This window comes from Bombina bombina, chromosome 5 (assembly GCF_027579735.1).
Source record: "Bombina bombina isolate aBomBom1 chromosome 5, aBomBom1.pri, whole genome shotgun sequence".
Lineage (NCBI taxonomy): Eukaryota > Metazoa > Chordata > Amphibia > Anura > Bombinatoridae > Bombina > Bombina bombina.
The window spans coordinates 1,147,237,951-1,147,259,400 of record NC_069503.1 but is presented as its reverse complement, the minus strand read 5'-3'; positions in this window follow the sequence as shown (position 1 = coordinate 1,147,259,400).

Genomic DNA, 21,450 nt, shown 5'->3' with positions numbered 1-21,450 from the left:
AAACCCAGTACAGGCTGCTTTGGACAACCTACAAAGCCACCGCCAGGTGGTCTATATGGAGGGCCGACGTGTCCAAGGGCTGCGTGACTCTGGGGACACAATAACCTTGCTCCGGCAACATTTAGGTTCCACCAATCAACTCACCGGAGACTGTGTAGCTGTCCGGGTGGCCGGGGGAGCCATTAACAAGATTCCCACGGCCAAAGTACACATGGATTGGGGAGCAGGGTCGGGGAACGTAGAAGTGGCCCTTATGCAAAATTTGCCCGCAGACGTTATTTTGGGCAATGACTTAGGGGAGCTGACTTCAGCATTTGCACCCCGAACCTCCCCACAAGCAGCACTGCCCGTGGTTACCCGACAACAGGCCCGCACCAACGCACTGGCTGATCACTCTGAGGCTCAGGTAAGCAATCACCCCCCTAATGTCTCTTGGGCCCCTCCACTAGAGTTTGGTAGCGAAGTGGCCACTGACCCCTCGTTGCAAGTATATAGGGATAAGGTAGACCAGAATCAGGCGGGGTTGGAAGGAGAGAGGTATGGTTGGACCAAGGGGTTACTGTACAGGTATGCAGAGAAGATAGTGGCCGGATCTATTCCCCTGTCCGTTCAGCAGTTAATAGTACCTCAGAGGTATAGACGAGAACTACTACGGGTTGCCCACGATATTCCGCTGTCAGGCCACCTAGGAGTTAGTCGGACGAAGCACCGCCTAACTCAGAATTTCTTTTGGCCAGGGATCACCAAAGATATTAGGCAGTATTGCCAGACGTGTGACACCTGCCAACGAGTAGGGAAAAGAGGAGACCGATATAAGGCGAAGCTACACTCCCTCCCCATAATAGAGGAGCCTTTTAGTCGAGTGGCGGTGAACCTCATTGGCCCCCTAGCCAAGCCTAGCCCCTCGGGAAAGAGGTATATATTCACAGTCGTGGATTATGCCACCCGATATCCCAAGGCGGTGGCTCTGGCTAATATTCATGCCGAGACCGTGGCGGATGCCCTCATCAAAATCTTCTCCCGCATGGGATTTCACCAGGAGATTATTTCGGACTGGGGCACCCAGTTTACGGCCGAGATTACCCACCAGTTGTGGAGGGCATGTGGGGTGAAACCCATTGTAAATTCCGCTTATCACCCCCAGTCTAATGGGCTCTGTGAACGGTTTAACGGAACACTGAAACAGATGCTCCGCACGTTCATGGATACCCAGAAGAACTGGGAGCGGTTTCTACCCCATTTGCTTTTCGCCTACCGGGAGGTACCTCAGGAGTCCACGGGGTTCTCTCCCTTTGAATTATTATTCGGAAGGAGGGTACGGGGTCCCCTAGACTTAATCCGAGAGCATTGGGAGGGGGAAGTCACTAGTGACGGTACTCCTATCGTACCATACGTGCTGGAGTTTAGGGAGCGCCTGGAGGCCCTGACTCGACCCGTCTGCACCAACCTCCAGGCGGCTCAAACCCGTCAGCGCCGTTGGTATGATAGGGGCGCCAGGGACCGCAGTTTTCAGACTGGGCAGAAGGTGCTAATCTTAAAACCGGTTAAAAATGATAAACTGCAGGCCTCCTGGCAGGGCCCATACAAGGTGGTTGAACAAATTTGTGACACCACCTATGTGATCGGCCCATGTACTGGAGCAGGCGGTAAACGCATGCTCCATGTAAATATGTTGAAGCCGTACCATGAACGCGCAGAGGAGGTGAATCCTTTTTGCGCCCCTGCCGCGGACGACGCAGACAGTTTACCTCTTCCCGACCTCCTAGGAATATATATAGGGATGGCGGAGGTCCAGTACCTAGGGCACCGAGTAGGTAGAGGGCAGCAGAAGCCCGAACCGGCCAAGGTAGAGGCCGTAGCCAAGTGGCCCACTCCCCATACCAAGACCCAAGTGCTAGTCTTTCTAAGTACCGCAGGCTATTATAGGAAGTTCATACCTAATTATAGTACCCTAGCCAAACCCCTCACCAACCTCACCCGTAAAAACCTTCCTAAGATTGTTACCTGGAGCCTAGAGTGTGAACAAGCATTCCAAGAACTGAAAAACGCTCTCGTAAATGCCCCTATCCTTGCTGTCCCGGATCCAACTAAACGCTTTCTCGTCCATACAGACGCTTCTATGTTTGGATTGGGAGCCATGCTGAGCCAAGTCGGGGCTGATGGCGGCGAGCATCCTGTGGCCTACCTAAGCAGGAAACTGTTACCCCGAGAAGTTAGCTACGCCGCCATCGAAAAGGAATGCCTGGCCGTGGTGTGGGCCCTCAAGAAACTTCAGCCGTATCTATATGGACAACAATTTTCCCTGCTCACAGATCACAACCCGTTAGTGTGGCTGAACAGGGTATCCGGAGACAATGCCCGGCTGTTGCGCTGGAGTTTGGCGCTGCAGCCGTTTGACTTAACAATCCATTACCGCCCTGGGAAGCAAAACAGCAACGCTGACGGGTTGTCCAGACAAACCGAACTTGAACCTTGATCTATGAACACTCCTCCGGACCTCCCCAAGCCAATCCGTTTGGATCAGACTGGGTATGCCGGCTTGGTTCTGGGGGAGCATTGTGGCAAACCTCACCACTTATGAACTATGCGGGAATTGTTATTTAGGCTAATGGTTAAAGTGTATGTTAAACTGTATGTTACTGTAATACAATTATATGTTTGATGATGTCATTGTTTCAGTTCGGAAACCCCTTGTAGGGGAGAATGTTTTAAAAGTTGGTTGTTTTTGCCGTTGAAAAAGAAGTCGTTGTTAACTTCCAGGCTATGTGTCGTCTAGTTCTTGGTGGAAAAGGGTTATTATTACAATTACCAAGAGTAGTTACTTGCTTGTCTCTGCTTACCAAAAAGATATTATAGATCCTACTGCCTCTCTGCTACAATTACCAAGAGTAGTTACTTGCTTGTCTCTGCCTACCCAAAAGATATTACAGATCCTACTGCCTCTCTGCTACAATTACCAAGAGTTGTTACTTGCTTGTCTCTGCCTACCCAAAAGATATTACAGATCCTACTGCCTCTCTGCTACAATTACCAAGAGTAGTTATTTGCTTGTCTCTGCTTACCAAAAAGATATTACAGATCCTACTGCCTCTCCGCTACAGCTTACCAAGAGTAGTTACTTGCTTGTCTCTGCCTACCCAAAATATATTACAGATCCTACTGCCTCTCTGCTACAATTACCAAGAGTAGTTACTTGCTTGTCTCTGCTTACCAAAAAGATATTACAGATCCTACTGCCTCTCTGCTACAATTACCAAGAGTAGTTACTTGCTTGTCTCTGCTTACCAAAAAGATATTACAGATCCTACTGCCTCTCCGCTACAATAACTAACTAAGCAGCCTTGTCTCTCTGTAACAGATGGCCAGCTGGGCATAAAATATGGACTTATAGCTATACTCTTTCTAAGGATTATATATAACTTACTTTCTATTGGTGAGCAGCGGGAGTGATGGAGATTTCCAATGCATGAGTGTTAAACGGATGCTAAACCCAATTTTGTTTTCTTTCATGATTCAGGCAGAGCAGCAATTTTAAGCAACTTTCTAATTTACTCCTATTATCAATTTTTTCTCTTGCTATCTTTATTTAAAAATCAGGAATGTAAGTTTAGGAGCAGGCCCATTTTTGGTTGAGAACCTGGGTTATGCTTGCTTATTGGTGGCTTAAATGTAGCCATCAATCAGCAAGCACTATCCAGGGTGCTAAACCTCAAATAGGCCATCTCCTAAGATTTACATTCCTAATTTTTAAATAAGGATAGCAAGAGAACAAAGAAAAAATGATAATAGGAGTAAATTAGAAGGCTGCTTAAAATTGCTGCTCTGAATCATGAAAGAAAAAAGTTGGGTTTAGTGTCCCTTTATTGACTACCAAAGTGTATGAAAAAGCAGTGACACAATAGACACATGAGTTTAACTGGGGTATTTGGAAGGATCATAAGCAAAAGCCTTCAGTTATTTTGGTAGCTTTAAAGTGATGGGAAACGTTCCCCTTTGTATAAAAAGATCTGGAATGTTAGTGATATTTTATACGTAGTTTTAAATGTAACTCTGAAATTTAAATGACCCACGCTCCGGCCGCCCACTTCAAAAGTAATATTTTTTTGTGAGCTAACGGTTTGAACTGTTCTCCAATAAATAATTGTGTGAGTGCCGTATGGCTAGAGCAGTGATTGGCGAACAGCTCCCAAAACAAATACTTTTGAAGTGGGCGACCGGAGCGCAGGGTATTTAAATTTCAGCGCTACACTAAAAAGTAAGTTATAGCGCATCTTCATTACAACTAATGAATTAAACTTCATCAAAAAAAGGGGAGAGTTTACGATCACTTTAATAATTGTTATTTTATAGCATCTGAAAATTATACTAAATAAATATCACAGTAGCTCCCAACTCAACACAACCTCTCTAACATAGCAAACATGTTTTATGGGTTTTTTACAATATGAGATACCAGCACATTAGTTTTTTTATGCTTATTTCTTAATTGTTAGAAGATAAAGAAGATGTAAATGTTAGTTTAAATATTTTTCATAAATTATCCACCATTGTGTATGACATAACAGAGATAGTAACCCAAGTATTTAGCAATGTATAGAAAGAGTTTTATATGATGAGCGCTAAACATAGGACTAGATCCTATTCTAGTTGCTAAAATGCAGCATCTTGAAGGCAGGGTAGAAGTTGGGGGGGTTGTTGATGAAAGCTAGTGGTTAGGGTTAGTTACATGAGGGAGAGGTATGGCCAGGCATTATAGGTTAAGGTAGAGGGGATAGGTCATGGTTAGGGTTAGTTACATGAGGGAGGGGTAGGGCCAGGCATTATAAGGTGAGGCAGAGGGTATAGGTCATGGTTAGGGTTAGTTACATGAGGGAGAGATTGGGCCAGGCATTATAGGGTAAGGCAGAGGGGATAGGTCATGATTAGGGTTATTTACATGAAGGAGGGATAGGGCCAGGCATTATAAGGTAAGGCAGAGGGGATAGGTCATGGTTAGGGTTAGTTACATGAGGGAGGGATTGGGCCAGGCATTATAGGGTAAGGCAGAGGGGATAGGTCATGGTTAGGGTTAGTTACATGAGGGACGGGTAGGGCCAGACATTATAAGGTGTGACAAAGGGGATAGGTCATGGTTAGTTACTTGAGGGAGGGATAGGGCCAGACATTATAAGATAAGGCAGATGGGATAGGTCATGGTTAGGGTTAGTTACATGAGGGAGAGATTGGGCCAGGCATTATAGGGTAAGGCAGAGGGGATAGGTCATGATTAGGGTTATTTACATGAAGGAGGGATAGGGCCAGGCATTATAAGGTAAGGCAGAGGGGATAGGTCATGGTTAGGGTTAGTTACATGAGGGAGGGATTGGGCCAGGCATTATAGGGTAAGGCAGAGGGGATAGGTCATGGTTAGGGTTAGTTACATGAGGGACGGGTAGGGCCAGGCATTATAGGGTAAGGCAGAGGGGATAGGTCATGGTTAGGGTTAGTTACATGAGGGAGGGATAGGGCCAGGCATTATAAGGTAAGGCAGAGGGGATAGGTCATGGTTAGGGTTAGTTACATGAGGGAGGGATTGGGCCAGGCATTATAGAGTAAGGCAGAGGGGATAGGTCATGGTTAGGGTTAGTTACATGAGGGACGGGTAGGGCCAGGCATTATAGGGTAAGGCAGAGGGGATAGGTCATGGTTAGGGTTAGTTACATGAGGGAAGGATAGGGCCAGGCATTATATGGTAAGGCAGAGGGGATGGGTCATGGTTAGGCTTAGTTACATGAGGGAGGGGTAGGGCCAGGCATTGTAGGGTAAGGCAGAGGGGATAGGTCATGGTTAGGGTTAGTTACATGAGGGAGGGATAGGGCCAGACATTATAGTGTAAGGCAGAGGGCATAGGTCATGGTTAGGGTTAGTTACATGAGAGAAGGATAGGGCCAGGCAATATAGGGTAAGGCAAAGGGGATAGGTCATGGTTAGGGTTAGTTACATGAGGGAGGGATTGGGCCAGACATTATAAGGTAAGGCAGAGGGAATAGGTAATTGTTGGGGTTAGTTACATGAGGAGGAATAGGGTCAGACATTATAAGGTGTGACAGAGGGGATAGGTCATGGTTAGTTACTTGAGGGAGGGATAGGGCCAGGCATTATAAGGTGAGGCAGAGGGGATAGGTCATGGTTAGGGTTAGTTACATGAGGGAGGGAATCCGAGGGATAGGGCCAGGCATTATAAGGTGAGGCAGAGGGGATGGGTCATGGTTAGGGTTAATTACATGAGGGAGGGATAGGGACAGGCATTGTAGGGTAAGGCAGAGGGGATAGGTCATGGTTAGGGTTAGTTACATGAGGGAGGGATAGGGTCAGGCATTATGTGGTAAGGCAGAGGGGATAGGTCATGGTTAGTTACATGAGAGAGGGATTGGGCCAAACATTGTAGGGTAAGGTAGAGGGGATAGGTCATTGTTAGTGTTAGTTACGTGAGGGAAGGATAGGGCCAAGCATTATAAGGTAAGGCAGAGGGTATAGGTCATGGTTAGGGTTAGTTACATGAGGGAGGGATAGGGTCAGGCATTATATGGTAAGGCAGAGGGGATAGGTCATGGTTAGGGTTAGTTACATGAGGGAGGGATAGGGCCAGACATTATAAGGTAAGGCAGAGGGGATAGGTCATGGTTAGGGTTAGTTACATGAGGGAGGGATAGGGCCAGACATTATAAGGTAAGGTAGAGGGGATAGGTCATGGTTAGGGTTAGTTACATGCGGGAGGGGTTGGGACAGAAATTCTAAGGTGAGGCAGAGGGTATAGGTCATGGTTAGGGTTAGTTACTTGAGGGAGGGGTTGGGACAGAAATTCTAAGGTGAGGCAGAGGGTATAGGTCATGGTTATGGTTAGTTACATGAGGGAGGGATAGGGCCAGGCATTATAGGGTAAGGAAGAGGGGATAGGTCATGGTTATGGTTAGTTACTTGAGGGAGGGATAGGGCCAGGCATTATAAGGTGAGGCAGAGGGGATAGGTCATGGTTAGGGTTAGTTACATGAGGGAGGGAATCCGAGGGATAGGGCCAGGCATTATAAGGTGAGGCAGAGGGGATGGGTCATGGTTAGGGTTAATTACATGAGGGAGGGATAGGGACAGGCATTGTAGGGTAAGGCAGAGGGGATAGGTCATGGTTAGGGTTAGTTACATGAGGGAGGGATAGGGTCAGGCATTATATGGTAAGGCAGAGGGGATAGGTCATGGTTAGTTACATGAGAGAGGGATTGGGCCAAACATTGTAGGGTAAGGTAGAGGGGATAGGTCATTGTTAGTGTTAGTTACGTGAGGGAAGGATAGGGCCAGGCATTATATGGTAAGGCAGAGGGTATAGGTCATGGTTATGGTTAGTTACATGAGGGAGGGATAGGGCCAGACATAAGGTAAGGCACAGGGGATAGGTCATGGTTAGGGTTAGTCACATGAGGGAGGGATAGGGCCAAACATTATAGGGTAAGGCAGAGGGGATATGCTGTCATATGCTGTCACATGCTGTCATATGCTGTCACATGTTTTCATATGCTGTCACATGTTGTCATATGCTTTCACATGTTGTTACATGTCATATGCTGTCACATGTCATATGCTGTCAAACGTTTTCATATGCTGTTATATGCTGTCACATGTTGTCATATGCTGTCACATGTTGTCATATGCTGTCACATGTTGTTACATGTCACATGCTGTCAAACGTTTTCATATGCTGTTATATGTCATATGCTGTCAAACGTTTTCATATGCTGTTATATGCTGTCACATGTTGTCATATGCTGTCACATGTTGTCATATGCTGTCACATGTTGTTACATGTCACATGCTGTCACATGCTGTCATATGCTGTGACATGCTGTTGTCACATGCTTTCATATGTTGTAAAATGCTGCCATATATTGTCACATGTCATATGCTGTATCATGTTGTCAAATATTGTCATATGCTGTTATATGCTGTCATATGTTTTCACATGCTGTCACATGCTGTCACATGCTGTCACGTTATATGCTGTCATATGTTGTCATATGCTATCACATGCTGTCATATGCTGTCATATGTTGTCACATGCTGTCATATGATGTCACATATTGTCATATGCTTTCACATGTTGTCACATGCTGTCATATGATGTCACATATTGCCATATGCTGTCATGTGTTGTCATATTCTGTCATATGCTATCACATGTTATATGCTGTCACGTGTTGTCATTTATTGTCACAAGTTGTCATATGCTGTCACATATTGTCATATGCTGTCATGTGTTGTCACATGCTGTCATATGCTGTCATATGTTATATATGCTGTCATATGCTGTCACATGTTGTCATTTGCTGTCACAAGTTGTCATATGTTGTCATATACTAGGTGTAAAGGGACAGAATACTCTTTGCAACTAGTATTACAAAATGCAAAACACTTTTAAAACATGTAACACACATAATTCAATAAAACCATATGAATTTTTATTAAGTAAGCTGCAATATGTTAAATGTAAAAGGAACCTACAAATGTGAATATAAAATATAATATTATTTAAGCTATACAAAGATATTGTGTGAAACCATGAAGAAAACGATATTAAGTAACATAGATGGAAACTACACACATTTGTATATCGGTTGTGTCTTCACAGTGAAGGTCACAGACATAAACGTCTTTTGTACCATCGGGTTAGAGTTGCTAAACAACGTACTCAGAGACAATAATTTCCGTCTAAAAACATTACATGAAAATGAGGGTTGGGTGGCACTTAACCCCTTACTACCTGTGCACTTGTAAGGCCAAATGAGGAGATACATAAATAACATCAGCTGTAAACCGAGCTAAAACGTCACCTTAATGTAAACCCTGCACTACTGGGAGCTAGCTGAGCACATATGCTGAGCCAATGACAAGAGGCTACCAATCAGCAGCTAGCTCCAATTATTGCATTGCCGCTCCTGAGCCTACCTAGATAAACAGTGCAACAAAAGATGTCAAGAGAATAAAGTAAGTTTCATTACATAAATAAACTGAAAATGATCTTCAGAATATCAGTGTTACCTCTAAGGACAGTTTTGTGAGCAGCCCAGCTGGGAAACAGTTAAAGGGACTTGAAACATTTTTTTTCTTTCATGATTCAAATAGAACATGCCATTTTAAACAACTTTCCAATTTATTTCTGTTATCCAATTTGTTTTGTTCTTTTGGTAAAACAAAGGATACTAAGAGAATGAAGCAAATTAGATAATAGACGTAAATTGGAAAGATGATGCTCTATCTCCTAGTTTCTCAATCTGTGGAACGTGTACCCATGGGGCATTGGCAAGGGGTACTCCAGGGTTTTCCTGCTGTAGCTATTGTAAACATGACGCTCGAGCACTCCTAATATGGCAGAGTGTGAGTATTCCCCTGTCTAGGTTAGACCACTGCTCAATCACTGATTCACCTCAAATTAGTAAAACCTTAGCTTCTGGCTTGTTAGTGACATATGAGGGCTGGAGATGAGCTTCACTGATATGAACAGGTAAAGTGTCTTGTAAGGTGTATTACTGTGACCAAATGTCACAGAGACAAGTGGCACATACAATCTGACACTGTGACATAGGTAAAGTGCATCATACTGAAGTGTACTGCAGTAAAACCTTAGCTTCTGGCTTGTTAGTGACATATGAGGGCTGGAGATGAGCTTCACTGATATGAACAGGGAAAGTGTCTTGTAAGGTGTATTACTGTGACCAAATGTCACAGAGACAAGTGGCACATACAATCTGACACTGTGACATAGGTAAAGTGCATCATACTGAAGTGTACTGCAGTAAAACCTTAGCTTCTGGCTTGTTAGTGACATATGAGGGCTGGAGATGAGCTTCACTGATATGAACAGGGAAAGTGTCTTGTATGGTGTATTACTGTGACCAAATGTCACAGAGACAAGTGGCACATACAATCTGACACTGTGACATAGGTAAAGTGCATCATACTGAAGTGTACTGCAGTAAAACCTTAGCTTCTGGCTTGTTAGTGACATATGAGGGCTGGAGATGAGCTTCACTGATATGAACAGGTAAAGTGTCTTGTAAGGTGTATTACTGTGACCAAATGTCACAGAGACAAGTGGCACATACAATCTGACACTGTGACATAGGTAAAGTGCATCATACTGAAGTGTACTGCAGTAAAACAAGATAAACTGTGTATAAAACTGTTATTAAAAATAGAAAGATGGTACCATAAATATTATTTTCTTACTCAAGCAGTAAATCGTTTATTTTCTTATTTTTTAATGTAAGAAACATTAATTGCATATAATTATTAATAAACTAAATATCTGTGTTTTATGTGTTTATTATTCTCTGTTGACATATTGCCATATATTAAATTCCAGAAAACATAAAATAAATACCCGATTCCTACATATTTACTTCATTAATATATCTGCTAACAGCTTGTGAACTCAAGTGATACACATGATTTCTATTTTTGCTCATGTAGAAAATCAATTATATTTGTGCTACAATTAGGGTACATAGGAAACAACGTTATGCCTACAGGGGTACATAGGAAACAACGTTATGCCTACAGGGGTACATAGGAAACAACGTTATGCCTACAGGGGTACTTGCAACAAAAAAGTTGAGAAACACTGCTCTCTGAATCATGAAATATTTTTTTTTATTATTAATATCCCTTTAATTAGAGTAATTAGCAAACACTTCACAATGCAGGCTGCAAGGTGTGGTTCCCTTATTACCTGTTTCACTGCTAGGCCACTCACAAAACTGGCCTTAAAGGGAACACTGCTTCAAACTGTTGCCCTGTCTAATCCATGGAAGTCTAATGTAGATTTGTATGTCCCTTTCACTCGTTGAACATCAGAAGATGACACTTTGTCGCTTGCATTATTTGCACAACACAAGTAACTGAGGTGGGCTTTGGACTGAAGTCCCTTTGCTTTGTGTGACTGTTACTTATATATTTCATAATAAAACTGCTGAATATAAATAAGCGTTTGCTGTGTGATAGAATAATACACTGCGCACTTCACCACCATGTCATACAGCCAGAAGCCTGGCGCACTAAGTGGGACGGCTCCTTCCCGCTCTCAGCAACTTAACACACAATAAGCACTTGATGTGATCAGTGTCTTTATCTCTGAACACTGAAGAGTCCTTGTTCCTGTGCCCTTCTGATCAGAAGATATAAGCTCCAGCTCTCATGTCAATAAATAGCAGCTATTGTTCTTGCTCAGTGGCTGCCTCTGGGCACCGTCTGTGGGACCCGGCTGACTATACCAGTGCCAACAAGTGCAGCACAGCCTGTCCCTGCTCATGCTCACTGGGCTTTGTACAGGAGCTGATCAGGAAGGTGATCCGGGGCTCTCACAGGCAGATCTCAAGTGTTTAATGTTACTGAACAATTACAGATAACAACCCTTATGTTAAGGACAAGATGTGACAGCAATGACCCAAATGGTATAGGAGAGAAAAGAAGTGATGCAGAGAGCTAGATACATTATACAAGTATACTGTTCTAAATAGCCATTCCCATAACTCATCCTATTACTTCCTATAACCCCTACCACTAACAACTCATATTGCTTTCTTTAACTTCTATTATATCCTATACCCCCTCCCACTAAGAACTCATATTGCTTCCTATAACTACTTCTATTGCATCCTATAGCCCCTCCCACTAAGAATTCCTATAACTACTTCTATTGCATCCTATTGCCCCTCCCACTAAGCCCCTCCCACTAAGAACTCCTATTTCTTTCTATAAAGCCTCCTATTGCATCCTATAACCACTCCCACTAACTCATATTGCTTCCTATAACTCCTCCTATTTCTTCCTATAACCCCTCCCACTAACAACTCATATTGCTTCCTATAACTACTCATATAACTTCTTAAAACCTCTCCCACTAACAACTCATATTGCTTTCTATAACTCCTCCTATTACTTCCTATAACCCCTCCCACTAGCAACTCGTATTGCTTCCTATAGCCCCTCCCTATAACTACTCCTACTGCATCCTATAGCCCCTTCCACTAACAACTCATATTGCTTCCTATAACTCCTATTGCTTCCTATAACCCCTCCCACTAACAACTCGTATTGCTTTCTATAACTACTCCTATAACTTCCTATAACTCCTCCCACTAACAACTCATATTGCTTTCTATAACTCCTCCTATTATCTCCTATAGCCCCTCCCACTAGCAACTCTTATTGCTTCCTATAGCCCCTCCCTATAACTCCTATTGCATCCTATAGCCCCTCCCACTAACAAATCTTATTGCTTCCTTTTACCCCTTCTTTTAACTCCTTTTATTGCAATCTATAGCCCTCCCACCAACACATCTAATAGCTTCCTATAGCCCCTCCCTATAACTCCTATTGCTTCCTATAGCCTCTCCCACTAACAACTCTTATTGCTTCCTACAACCCCTTCCTCCTACTCTTCCTATTGTTCCCTATAGCCCCTCCCACTAAGAACTCATATTGCTTCCTATAACTACTCCTATTGCATCCTATAGCCCCTCCCACTAAGAACTCATATTCCTTTCTATAACGCCTCCTATTGCATCCTATAGCCCCTCCCACTAGCAACTCTTATTGCTTCCTATAACCCCTCCCTATAACTCCTTTATTGCACCCTATAGCCACTCCCACCAACACATTTTATTGCTTCCTATAGCCCCTCCCTATAACTCCTCCTATTGCATCCTATAGCCCCTCCCACTAGCAACTCTTATTGCTTCCTATAGCCCCTCCCTATAACTCTTCCTATTGCATCCTATAGCCCCTCCCACTAACAACTTATTGCTTCATATAGCCCCTCCCTATAACTCCTTTATTGCACCCTATAGCCACTCCCACCAATAAATCTTATTGCTTCCTATAGCCCCTCCCTATAGCCCCTCCATCTACTTCTTTATTTTGCTTCCTATAGCCCCTCCCTCTACATCTTCTTAGTGCTTCCTATAGCTCCTCCTTCTATGTCTTCTTATTGCTTCCTATAGCCCCTCCCTATACGTCTTGTTGCTTCCTATAGCCCCTCCCTATACATCTTCTTATTGCTTCCTATAGCCCCTCCCTCTATGTCTTCTTATTGCTTCCTATAGCCCCTCCCTATACATCTTCTTATTTCTTCCTATAGCCCCTCCCTATACATCTTATTGCTTCCTATAGCCCCTCCATATACATCTTATTGCTTCTTTTGGTGCCTCCCTCTGCGTCTTCTTATTTCTTTCTATAGCCCTCCCTCTATGTCTTCTTGTTGCTTCCTATAGCCCCTCCCTCTATGTCTTCTTGTTGCTTCCTATAGCCCCTTCCTATTCATCTTCTTATTGCTTCCTATAGCCCCTCCCTATGCATCTTCTGATTGCTTCCTTTGACCCATCCCTATACGTCTTCTTATTGCTTTCTATAGCCCCTCTCTATAATTCTTCTTATTGCTTCCTATAGCCCCTCCCTATACATCTTCTTATTGCTTCCTATAGCCCCTCCATATACATCTTCTTATTGCTTCCTTTGGCCCCTCCCTCTACGTTTTCTTATTGCTTCCTATAGCCCCTCCCTCTATGTCTTTTATTGCTTTCTATAGCCCCTCCCTATAATTCTTATTGCTTCCTATAGCTCCTCCCTCTACATTTTCTTATTGCTTCCTATAGCCCCTCCCTCTATGTCTTTTATTGCTTCATATAGCCCCTCCCTCTACATCTTCTTAGTGCTTCCTATAGCCCCATCCCTCTATGTCTTCTTATTGCTTCCTATAGCCCCTCCCTATAAGTCTTCTTATTTCTTCCTATAGCCCCTCTCTCTATGTCTTCTTATTGCTTCCTATAGCCCCTCCCTATACGTCTTCTTGTTTCTTCCTATAGCCCCTCCCATAGGTCTTCTTATTGCTTCCTATAGCCCCTCCCTCTATATCTTCTTATTGCTTCATATAGTCCCTCCCTCTACGTCTTCTTAGTGCTTCCTATATTCCCTCCCTCTATGTCTTTTTCTTGCTTCCTATAGCCCCTCCCTCTATATATTCTTATTGCTTCCTATAGTCCCTCCCTCTATATCTTCTTATTGCTTCCTATAGTCCCTCCCTCTATGTCTTCTTAGTGCTTTCTATAGCCCCCCTATACATCTTCTTATTGATTCCTATAGCCCCTCCCTATACTTTTTGTTATTGCTTCCTATAGCCCTTCCCTCTACGTCTTCCTAAAGTCCCCCTATACGTCTTCTTATTGCTTCCTATAGCCCCTCCCTCTACGTTTTGTTGTTGCTTCCTATAGCCCCTCCCTATACGTCTTTTTGTTGCTTCCTATAGCCCCTCCCTATACATCTACTTATTGCTTCGTATAGCCCCTCCCTCTACGTCTTCCTATTTCTTCCTATAGTCCCCCCTATACGTCTTCTTATTGCTTCCTATAGCCCCTCCCTCTACGTCTTTTTGTTACTTCCTATAGCCCCTCCCTATACTTTTTTTTTTGCTTCCTATAGCCCCTCCCTCTACATCTTCTTAGTACTTCCTATAGCCCCTCCCGCTATGTCTTCTTATTGCTTCCTATAGCCCCTCCCTATACATCTTCTTATTGCTTCCTATTGCCCCTCCCTATACATCTTATTGCTTCCTTTGGGCCCTCCCATCTTCTTATTGCTTTTTATAGCCCCTTCCTATACATCATCTTATTACTTCCTATAGCCCCTCCCTCTATGTCTTCTTGTTGCTTCCAATAGCCCCTCCTATGTCTTCTTGTTGCTTCCAATAGCCCCTCCTATGTCTTCTTGTTGTTTACTATAGCCCCTTCCTATACATCTTCTTATTGCTTCCTATAGTCCCTCCCTATACATCTTCTTATTGCTTCCTATAGCCCCTCCCTCTATGTCTTCTTATTGCTTCCTATAGTCCCTCCCTATACATCTTCTTATTGCTTCCTATAGCCCCTCCCTATACATCTTCTTATTGCTTCCTATAGCCCCTCCCTATACATCTTCTTATTGCTTCCTATAGTCCCTCCCTATACATCTTCTTATTGCTTCCTATAGCCCCTCCCTCTATGTCTTCTTATTGCTTCCTATAGTCCCTCCCTATACATCTTCTTATTGCTTCCTATAGCCCCTCCCTATACATCTTCTTATTGCTTCCTATAGCCCCTCCCTATACATCTTCTTATTGCTTCCTATAGTCCCTCCCTATACATCTTCTTATTGCTTCCTATAGCCCCTCCCTCTATGTCTTCTTATTGCTTCCTATAGTCCCTCCCTATACGTCTTCTTATTGCTTCGTATAGCCCCTCCCTCTACATCTTCTTGTTGCAGGGTACATCAAGGTTGTTAAGGGGTTAAGGAAATTCATGTCAATTTTTAATTTATGGATCAGAAATTATTTGCCAACTTGTAAAAGATCTGCAGACAAAATCAATCTTAGAAAATCATTGGAAACTGTTATTTTGCAACAAAAGTATGTGTTATCCTGGCACACACCTTCCATTATCAAAATGGCACAATGTTTTTATATGCACACTTTCTAAGGCCCCAGCCAGCTCCTACTGAGCATGTCAAGATTTCACAGTATAAATGTATATGCATTTTGTGATTGGCTGATGTTAGCTGATCTTAGGGCCACAGCAGAAAGAGCAGGGCTAAGAGGACCAGCAGACTAGAGGCTGTCTGTCCAAGGCTGCATGGATACAGTGTGAGACGAGTCACACAGCCTCAAGACTGAAGAGAGCAGTCTGTGCAGCTGCACAGATGCTCAAATCCTCACGTGCCTGCCGCTTCAGCTTTCTGATGCATCATGCGCCTACAGTCAGCCCTACCCTGAACAATCCCCACCATCAGAGCAGTAACCTGGTAACAGTGGTAACCACAGCAGGACCTTTTCTGATGCAGTGAGATTGGCTGGATGCTGAGTTAGGGCTTAGCATTCAGTGCTGCACAGTGCACATCTAAAACAGCACATGGCACTAGCTTGGCATGTCACATGACACCGGCACGGTCTGGCACAGTTTCTCACAAATAAATATAAGCAGAGAACTTTTGACTGTGACAGTATTAGGACTGACTGTGTCCCCCCCCCCCATGTCACATGACATCAGCAGTCTGGGCCCCTCAACAAAGACTGGGCCCTGGGCAGCTGCCCCTTTTGCCCTGTATTAAAGACGGCCCTGGTTACCACAAACCCTGCCCCAGACATACCATAGCATGCTGCATCCTAATGCCTCAGGGGAAGGTATAATTAATTGATTCTGAGCAGTGGAATATTGCTACATGTGTATTACTGTGCATCTATGTTTGCTTATGGTATATACCTGAGCCTGGAGTCTCATGAGGTAAGAATTGCATTAAGATGCTATTTTTATCTGCCTTTGTTAATGATTTCTGCGTGTGGAGTTGTCAGCATTTGAAAAAAAGCAGAAATCACACAAAATATAATAGGTCATAACATGACACCTGATATGACTCACAGGCTGACAAAAAGACCACTTTGTCTGGTGGGCTACATAGCTTGTGTTGTGTGTGTGAGGGGGGTTCCTGTGTGTGTTATAAACAAAAACATATGTTTTCTTACCCATATAAAGACTGGCGCTAATCAAAAATGGATTTGTAGTAAACCAACTTCTAAATTTTTTGCATGGTTTATTTTCACAAGTATCCCTATAATTTAAAGGGACACTGACCCCAAATGTTTTCTTTCGTGATTCAGATAGAGCATGCAATTTTAAGCAACTTTCTAATTTACTCCTATTATCAAATTTTCTTCGTTCTCTTGCTATCTTTATTTGAGAAAGAAGGCATCTAAACTTTTTTATTAGTTTAGTACTCTGGACAGCACTTTTTCATTAGTGGATGAATTTATCCACCAATCAGCAAGAACAACCCACGTTGTTCACCAAAAATGGGCTGGCATCTAAACTTACATTCTCGCATTTCAATTAAAGATACCAAGAGAATGAAGAAAATTTGATAATAGGAGTAAATTATAAAGTTGTTTAAAATGCAAAGTCCAAAGGTAATCCAGCACAACAGATAAACAGGTGTGCACTCCCACAGGTTACTGCAAAAACCTTAGGATAATACAATCAATCAAGCAAAGTTGCCTAAAATGTCATGCTCTATCTGAATCACGAAAGAATAAAATTTTGGGTTCAGTGTACCTTTAAGTCTAAAAATTAAGTGTTTTCCAATTCTGAGGACTAGTATTGGTAGCTTCACATTCCTAACTCACATTCTGCCCCTAACTGGCTTCAGTAAATTGTATGTGTCTGTATGGGGGGGTTGACTATTGAAAAACAATTACAGCAAACAAGGTGGTAATGCATTCCAAACATTTTCAAATGCACCCAGTATGTCAATATTTTGCAAGAGTGCAGAACAGTATTGTAATTACAAGATGTTTGCTGTTCTTTTAAATAAGTCAGTCACTTCCAGACACCTGCAAGGAAGTGTAAATCACTCCAATACATAAAGATGGGGATCCCTTTGTATCATAAAGTGGTGCAGTGACAGAGCAACAGGTTGAGAGAGAATCAGCAGCAGATATCTCAGGTTCAATCCTGGGCATGGTGGTGACAATGTTAGTGTTACTAAATAGATATAACACTATTGCTAATAATATAATATGGCTGGAATTATTTTATAAATTACACAGCTTTTGAGTATTGATGTCTGCTGTTATCATTGATTCTAGGCCAACAAGGCCGGTGCCTAGAACGTCAGATTTGGGGGGGCAGCACATCTGCCCTTTCCTCTTTCTAAAAGCCAGCACACAGTACAGTGAGTGATAAAGTGCAGGCTTTTACAGAGAAGACAATGCACGCTGATTAAGGTCGCTCTTCACAGGCAGTGCTCCTTCAAACCGTTGCTTTATTTAGAGCCACCGGCATTTTTGCAGTGGAAGCGTTCTTGGTGAGAAACTTGCCTGTGGATATGCTTACAAGGTAAGGCTGAAGAAGAAGACCTTGTGCCGATATGCTGCCATCCCTTGTCAGCTGTGGTGGGTCTGCCAGCGCAGTGCTTATTGCAGGTCTTAGTAACATACTGGATGCGTCTGTGCACTGCTTAGATCAGCTTGTGATGTCTAGTCATAAACTCTCAGTGCTGATGTATGTTAGCTACTAATAGCTAGCTTTCTCTGTATTCATGTGATGTCTAATCATAAACTCTCAGCACTAATGTATGTTAGCTACTAATAGCTAGCTTTCTCTGCATTCATGTGATGTCTAATCATAAACTCTCAGTGCTGATGAATGTTAGCTACTAATAGCTTGGTTTCTCTGCATTCGTGTGATGTCTAATCATAAACTCTCAGCGCTAATGTATGTTAGCTACTAATAGCTAGCTTTCTCTGCATTCATGTGATGTCTAATCATAAACTCTCAGTGCTAATGTATGTTAGCTACTAATAACTAGCTTTCTCTGTATTCATGTGATGTCTAATAATAAACTCTCAGTGCTGATGTATGTTAGCTACTAATAGCTCGCTTTCTCTGCATTCATGTGATGTCTAATCATAAACTCTCAGTGCTGATGCATGTTAGCTACTAATAGCTCACTTTCTCTGCATTCATGTGATGTCTAGTCATAAACTCTCAGCGCTAATGTATGTTAGCTACTAATAGCTAGCTTTATCTACATTCGTGTGATGTCTAATCATAAACTCTCAGCGCTAATGTATGTTAGCTACTAATAGCTAGCTTTCTCTGCATTCATGTGATGTCTAATCATAAACTCTCAGCGCTAATGTATGTTAGCTACTAATAGCTAGCTTTATCTGCATTCGTGTGATGTCTAATCATAAACTCTCAGCACTTATGTATGTTAGCTACTAATAACTTTCTCTGCATTCATGTGATGTGTAATCATAAATTCTCAGTGCTAATGTATGTTAGCTACTAATAGCTGTCTCTGCATTCATGTGATGTCTAATCATAAACTCTCAGTGCTACTGTATGTTAGCTACTAATAGCTAGCTCTGCATTCATGTGATGTCTAATCATAAACTCTCAGCGCTAATGTATGTTAGCTACTAATAGCTTTCTCTGCATTCATGTGATGTGTAATCATAAACTCTCAGCGCTAATATATGTTAGCTACTAATAGCTTTCTCTGCATTCATGTGATGTCTAATCATAAACTCTCAGTGCTAATGTATGTTAGCTACTAATATCTTTCTCTGCATTCATGTGATGTCTAATCATAAACTCTCAGTGCTAATGTATGTTAGCTACTAATAGCTTTCTCTGCATTCATGTGATGTCTAATAATAAACTCTCAGTGCTAATGCATGTTAGCTACTAATAGCTTTCTCTGTATTCATGTGATGTCTAATCATAAACTCTCAGCGCTAATGTATGTTAGCTACTAATAGCTTTCTCTGCATTCATGTGATGTCTAATCATAAACTCTCAGCACTAATATATGTTAGCTACTAATAGCTTTCTCTGCATTCATGTGATGTCTAATCATAAACTCTCAGCGCTAATGTATGTTAGCTACTAATAGCTTCCTCTGCATTCATGTGATGTCTAATCATAAACTCTCAGCGCCAATATATGTTAGCTACTAATAGTTTTCTCTGCATTCATGTGATGTCTAATTATAAACTCTCAGTACTAATGTATGTTAGCTACTAATAGCTTTCTCTGCATTCATGTGATGTCTAATCATAAATTCTCAGCGCTAATATATGTTAGCTACTAATAGCTTTCTCTGCATTCGTGTGATGTCTAATAATAAACTCTCAGTGCTAATGTATGTTAGCTACTAATAGCTTTATCTGCATTCATGTGATGTCTAATAATAAACTCTCAGCGCTAATATATGTTAGCTACTAATAGCTTTCTCTGCATTCATGTGATGTCTAATCATAAACTCTCAACGCTAATGTATGTTAGCTACTAATAGCTTTCTCTGCATTCATGTGATGTCTAATAATAAACTCTCAGTGCTAATATATGTTAGCTACTAATAGCTTTCTCTGCATTCATGTGATGTCTAATCATAAACTCTCAGCGCTAATGTATGTTAGCTACTAATAACTAGCTGTCTCTGCATTCATGTGATGTCTAATCATAAACTCTCAGCACTAATGTATGTTAGTTACTAATAGCTTACTCTGCATTCATGTGATGTCTAATAATAAACTCTCAGTGCTAATGTATGTTAGCTACTAATAACTAGCTTTCTCTGTATTCATGTGATGTCTAATCATAAACTCTCAGTGCTAATGTATGTTAGCTACTAATAACTAGCTTTCTCTGTATTCATGTGATGTCTAATAATAAACTCTCAGTGCTGATGTATGTTAGCTACTAATAGCTCGCTTTCTCTGCATTCATGTGATGTCTAATCATAAACTCTCAGTGCTGATGTATGTTAGCTACTAATAGCTCACTTTCTCTGCATTCATGTGATGTCTAGTCATAAACTCTCAGCGCTAATGTATGTTAGCTACTAATAGCTTGGTTTCTCTGCATTCGTGTGATGTCTAATCATAAACTCTCAGCGCTAATGTATGTTAGCTACTAATAGCTAGCTTTCTCTGCATTCATGTGATGTCTAATCATAAACTCTCAGTGCTAATGTATGTTAGCTACTAATAACTAGCTTTCTCTGTATTCATGTGATGTCTAATAATAAACTCTCAGTGCTGATGTATGTTAGCTACTAATAGCTCGCTTTCTCTGCATTCATGTGATGTCTAATCATAAACTCTCAGTGCTGATGTATGTTAGCTACTAATAGCTCACTTTCTCTGCATCCATGTGATGTCTAGTCATAAACTCTCAGCGCTAATGTATGTTAGCTACTAATAGCTAGCTTTATCTACATTTGTGTGATGTCTAATCATAAACTCTCAGCGCTAATGTATGTTAGCTACTAATAGCTAGCTTTCTCTGCATTCATGTGATGTCTAATCATAAACTCTCAGCGCTAATGTATGTTAGCTACTAATAGCTAGCTTTATCTGCATTTGTGTGATGTCTAATCATAAACTCTCAGCGCTTATGTATGTTAGCTACTAATAACTTTCTCTGCATTCATGTGATGTGTAATCATAAATTCTCAGTGCTAATGTATGTTAGCTACTAATAGCTGTCTCTGCATTCATGTGATGTCTAATCATAAACTCTCAGTGCTACTGTATGTTAGCTACTAATAGCTAGCTCTGCATTCATGTGATGTCTAATCATAAACTCTCAGCGCTAATGTATGTTAGCTACTAATAGCTTTCTCTGCATTCATGTGATGTGTAATCATAAACTCTCAGCGCTAATATATGTTAGCTACTAATAGCTTTCTCTGCATTCATGTGATGTCTAATAATAAACTCTCAGTGCTAATGTATGTTAGCTACTAATAGCTAGCTTTATCTGCATTCATGTGATGTCTAATCATAAACTCTCAGCGCTAATGTATGTTAGCTACTAATATCTTTCTCTGCAT